Raw genomic sequence first — 6,112 nt, 5'->3', positions numbered from 1 at the left:
GGCCCCTCTGAGCTGCATGGGCACTTGCTAGGAATCAACCCTGGCCCTCCGATAGGATGGGCAAGGTGCCCTCCGTGCCCCAAAGGAGGCAGCACCTTGCCTGGCGCAGATTCCCAGGCGTGTGGGCCTCACAGGGCTGTGAGGTGTGCTGCACGTGTCTGTGTCCGTAGGTGGGTGAGTGCTGTGTTGTAGATGTATATCGAGGGGAATTTTTGAAACTTGCACATATCTGTAGAAATTTGCATGTGTGTGTGTCTGGATATGAGTATTGAGATTTGGAGCAATCGCATTTGTGTGTGTGTGAGTCCCTGTGCCTATGAATATGTTTGTGTAAGTGTTAGGTGCTCTGGGGGGCAGGCATTGTGTGGCTGCCTGCATACTTCTATCCAGGCACATGTATGTGTATGTTGGCTGATCTGTGCGTCTGTGGAATCTTGTGTGTATACAGGTATTTGTGTACCTGAGTTTGGAAAGCATTTCCTGTGTGGTGTGTAGTGTGTGTATGTGGTATGTGGTAGAGTATATGATGTGTGGGGTGTGTGTTGTGTGTTGGGCATATATGTATGTGTGCTGTAATATGTACTGTGGTGTGTAGTGTATGTGGTATGTGTGTATGGTGTGTAGAATATATGGTATGTGTAGCGTGTGGTGCGCATATATGTATGTGTGTTGTGGCATGTACTGTGTGGTGTGTGTATGTGGTATGTGTGTATTGCGTGTAGAGCATATGATGTGTGGTGTGTAGTGTGTATATGTGGTATGTGTGTATTGTGTGTAGAGCATATGATGTGTGGGGTGTGTGTTTGTTGTGCCATGAGTGCAGAATGCCCACGCTTGGGAGTCAGGAGCCTGTTCCGTTCCCCCTTTGCCACGACCCTGGGTTAGTCCGCTCCTAGCTCAGCCTCGGTTTCCCCAGGTGGCAATAATGACTGTTGTTCACATGGGCCCTGGATGCCAGTCTTGGCTCAACTGCAGAGGCAGCCTGAAGTGAGCGCTGATGGCTTTGTGGGCCTGTTTTGTTACAGGTTATTAAAATCCGGCCGGCATTATTTTGGGCTTGGATTTGCTCTTTCTGCCAGATTTAAAAGGAAATGGATTTCCTGTTCGGTGTCTGCCTTCGTTATTCATTTTTTGTTTAAAAATTTAAAGGACTGTGCCATTTAGACTCAAGTCGAGAGGCCAGTCCTTTCCAAAAACTGTGATCCCTCCACCTTCCTCGGTGCAGCCGGGGTTCCTTCACAAATGCCAAGCTCTGCGGGCCTTGCCTGCAGGAGGCCTGCCAAGGCTCCCTCCGCGGCTGGTGGCATCTGGCACCACCTCCCAGCCGCCCGGCCAGCCCTGCTCCCTGCACTCAGCCGCTCTCCCGAACCTGCCTGCAGGCCTGTGGGAGCCCCTCTGTGTGGAACGCTGCCTCCCCCTTGGGTGAGGCGGCTCATGGGCAGCTCCCCCTCAAGTTTTTGTGGGAAGGGTGGTGGAGCTGGAGAGGTTGCCTGCACTCACCTAGTCTGTCTGCGGGCCACTCTAACTTGGGGAGCTCTGGTCCATTTCTGTCCCTCACGGGGGCAGCGCTTCTGGCTGGGATGGGTGTGGCCGCTGACAGTGGTGTGACCCTGGGTGGGTTGCTCCCCTTCTTCCCAAGGGGGTAGGGGGCACAGAGCAGGGTGATGCAGGTTAGTACTTCTTGCCTGCAACACCCAACTTCTGCCCCATCTACTCCCAGCTCAAGAAATGCCCCCCTCCCCTCGTCCCACAAACCCAGCGGCTGGAGGGTGAGGTGACCCGAGACTGTGAACCACTGGATTTGGTCAGGGCCCTGGCAGAAACCCAGAGCCTACGTCAGAGCCACAGGGCGGGTCCCACCACCCTCCAGGAACGGGTGGGGACTGGCAGCAGGTGGGAGAGGGGAGCCTAACCTATCCTGGAGCTCCCTCTAGTGTCTCCAGAGAGGCCTGCAGCCTGTCCATGATGCTGCAGAAGACTGGGTTTGTCCAGCACCTGTTTCCATTCTCATCAGCAGACACCAAGTTCTGCTGTTTCTGCCCCACAAATTCCCTGCTCTTCACCCTCCTCTGCCCTAATTCAGTCCTGTGACCGTTCCCTGGCATCCTTCCATCCCTGCCCTCATGCCGTGAACCTGCCACACTCCTCCCAGAGGGAACTCTGCCACATGCAACCTGACTGTGTCACCCCCTTTAATCCCTCCCACGGCTCCCAGTGCCCCCAGGACAAAGCCCAGGCTCCTGGACACCTTACAAACTCTACACAAGCTGTCCCCTGCTGACGCACCGGCCTCACCTCTGATCACAGCCCCTCCACATCCCGCCCTCAGCTAGTACTCACCTGCCTGCAGTGGTGGAGGCGCATACCCTCGCTCTCACCTGACCCTGGCCCACGCTGGGTCTGCAGCCAGATTGCCTTCTGCCTCTGTCTCCCTGGAAAACTCCTATTCACACCCCAAGGCCCTACCTCCTGTGGGAAACTGCTGTCTGGCAGCTGAGCTCTCTGACCTTGGGACCCCCAGCAGGTTCTGAGGAAGCACCTCCCAGAAAAGTCCTTTCCACCAGATGTGCGATCCCCACGGCCAGGGCTGAAGGGCCCTCGTGTGTATTAATTCGTCACCTGCTATGTGCCCTGTCTGAGTGTGCAGGGGGCAGGGGAGTGGGTGGGGTGACGGTGTAGATTTGCTCCGGGGGGAGGGAGCAGGGGGCTCACTTATGAGGACTTTGGGCACCGGGCTCAGGAATTTGGACTTTCCTGACAGTAACTAGGAGAGAACAGCTGGAGACACAATCTGGGATTTGGAAAAGTCCCTCTGGCAGTGGGTGTGGAACCCAGGGGCCTCCTGGGCACTGTTTTGGGCATTGGGGGTGCTTTCGGTTTTCATGATGACTGGGTGGAGGGGGCTCCGCTGGCGTTTAGTGGGTGGGGCCCAGGATGCTGGACAGCCTACGATGGCAGGACAGTCCCTGAAGGCGTGGACAGGAAAAAAGACCTGTTTGTAAGTGTCTGAGCTGAGCCCATTTTTGCATGAATGTTCTGAATTTTAATGTACGCTGAAATATAACTTCCCTGTAAATTGGAGGGCGATTGCCCTTTCTCTTGTTCAGAAGCTTACTCACCGAAAAGTTATGTACTTAACGTCAACGCTACTTGTGGTGGTTGAGTTGCCAACTTGACATTCTCTTTATCAGTCTGCATTGCGGCTGTCGCATCCAGGGGGGCTTTTATGGGTAGGCGCAAGCCTCTTGTTATTTTATTGTCTTCTAATGCAGTAAAAATATTTACTTGAAATACGTACATATCATCTTAAATTACTTTTGTTGTTAGTTTAACCAAAACTCACTTGGCTCTTAACATGTGCCAGTCACTGTTCTAAATGCTTCATGAAAAATTACTCATTTAATCCTCATAACAACTCTATGCAATAATGTGCTGCATAGAAAAAAAATCCCTTTTTAACTAGGAAGCTAACTAAGGCACAGAGAGGTTAAGTGACTTACCCAAGATCACACAGCAGGGAAGTACAGAAGCCAGAATTTGTACATTTTACCAGTAGCCTATAATGACTTACTCTGATATTTTAGTTAGAGCATTAGGATAGATTTCTTTTGGGAATTATCTGCATATGTACGTCATTTCGTTTCTGGGTAACAAAGCATGATACAAGACATTTGTTGCCAAGAGGGAATTGGAACAGGGTTAAGAATCACTGGTGCAGAGCTCATGAGAGAGCCTGGGTGTGGATGTGCTTACCCAAGGAGGGACGTGTGAGAAAGGCAGGGGACTGGGAGCAGATCCTGAAATCCCCCAACACTGTGGGAAGAAAGAGAGCAAGGAACCCTCAGGAAAGTATGAGGAAAGCCGGAGGAAAGCTAGGGAAGAGAAACCTGGAGGGGGTGGGGAAGCCTCTGAGAGACCCAATTAAGTTAGGGTTGAAGGTGGTCCCACGTTTGCCACAAGGTGGCGCACGGCAGCTACAGGACAGTGGCTGAGGGGTGAGGCTTGGATGGGCTGGACCTGGCGCTATAAAAACTCTAGTGTTTGTCTGCATATCCAGAGACTCCTGCCCTCCTGGCCCCCCGCTCCCCGGGACTGCTTGGATCTCTTGGGAACCTCTGAAAAGCAGAATAAAGAGAACTTGCATTGCCACTTCAGATCACTGCAGCAGCCCCCCTGACCCCCAGGGGATATGTCCTAGACCCCCACGGATGCCTGAAACCGCAGATGGTACCCAACCCTAATGTTTTTTCCTATACAGTCATACCTATGATAATGTCTAATTTTTAAATTAGGCACCATAAGAGATTAACAACAATAACTACTAATAACACAGAACAATTAGAATATCCTATATAATAAAAGCCCAGTGACAAACGGCGGAACAACCAGTTGACCAGTCGCTATGACACGCACTGACCACCAGGGGGCAGATGCCCAACGCAGGAGTTGCCCCTTGGTGGTCAGTGTGCTCCCACAGTGGGAGTGCCGTAGGCTGACCAGCATGAGCAGCGCTCCCACAGCAGGCCAGTCCCTGCAGGCCATGCCCCCACCAGTGCGCAAATCCCCTGCATCGGGCCTCCAGTACTGTAATAAAAGTTATGTGAGTGTGGTGTCTCTCAAAATATCTTACTGTTCTGTACTCACCCTTCTTCCTGTGATGATGTGAGATGATGTGATGCCTAATTGATGAGATGAGGTGAGGTACTCGGAACAGCATGCGACTTAAAACTTATAAATTCTTTATTTCTTCAATTTTCCATTTAATGTTTCTGACCCCAGATAACTGAACCTGCAGAAAACAAACGCACTGATAAGGACTATTGTGAAGCCTTCCATGATGGGAACTGCTACCACTCCCATTTTACAGATGGGAAAACTGAGGCCCAGGGAGGGACGTCCTGGCTGAGGCCACTCCACAATCGGTGGTGGAACGGGGCTCAAACCTGGATCTGTCTCAGAGGCCTGTGCTTTTCCTACAGGGTGAGGAGGGGCTTCCGCAGAGGGGAGTGAGACGCTCTTGGTGTACCCGAGAGGCAGCAAGTTAAAGGTGCTTTAGGAGAAGAGTCCAGAACCCAAGGCGGAACCCCCACCCCAGGGGGAGCAAGACTCAGGGCTGGAGATGGGGCAGGGAGGTGGACAAACCCAGGCCTTTGGTTCCCTCTCCGAGCACTTGGCTGGGTAGGAGGACCAGTGTGGCCCCCACTTCCCACGCCCTGCCCTGTGTGATTCCCACTGCTCCCTGCCCTGGACGTCCATGGGCCATTGCCCACCCCCCTAGAGCAGCCCGAGAGGAACCTCAGTCGCTGGTCGCGTCTGACTAACCACTGTAACCCCCAGGTGTCAGGGACACGTGGCAGAGAACAGCACCGGACCTGGGTGGCCTGAGTCTGTGGTCACTGAACCTGGCCAAATGGGGATGCATTGGCAGGGGACAGTGGCTTGGTTCAGGAGGGGGTTCTCCCTCCACCGGAGCTGAGGGCAGTGGGACAACGGGGGTGTTTTATGTTGCAGCGCCTTTGAGACGACCTGGCTTCCTGGGTCCAGGTCCCCTGAAGAACCCCTCCTCTCCACCCAGCAACATTGCCCTATGCAGCCCGGAGCGAGCAAACATCGAGTGCAGCAGGAGACTGCGAGGTTAGACAAGCAGGAGGACTTCCCACAGGGGAGAGGAAAGCTTGCTTAGTGAGTGCTGCCGCTCAGTAGAAGGGGCGGCCTTGGGTTATGGTGAGGGGTCTGGAGCGGCAAATAGAGAAGATCGAGGCCAAAGGGGAGAAATGGCTGGTGGTGAGGGGTCGGGGGAGTGGAGGGAGTCAGGGGCCTTTTCCTGAGGGCCATGGTGAGAGGGGCTATGTGTGGCAGGAGTGGGACCAAGAGACACTGAGAAGGAACTGTTGCCAGAACCTGTGGGGAGGGAGAGGGGCGTCCGGCAGCAGGGTGGGGTCCCTTGCTCAGGTGGGAGCTGAGTGGGAGGAGCTGGGGTTGGAAGATGGCTGGGGAGGGGGCCCAGGCTGAGGCGCTGGGGGTGGTCCGCTGGGTGGGATACCTGAGGACTCGCCCTCCCCCACAGAACAGAAATTTCTCTGAGGAGGCAGAGGCAGCACAGCCTGAGAGG

Source organism: Myotis yumanensis, unplaced genomic scaffold (assembly GCF_028538775.1).
Source record: "Myotis yumanensis isolate MYYU_CA2020_CCGP unplaced genomic scaffold, mMyoYum1.0.hap1 SCAF_12, whole genome shotgun sequence".
Taxonomy (NCBI): Eukaryota; Metazoa; Chordata; class Mammalia; order Chiroptera; family Vespertilionidae; genus Myotis; species Myotis yumanensis.
This window is presented reverse-complemented; position numbering follows the sequence as displayed.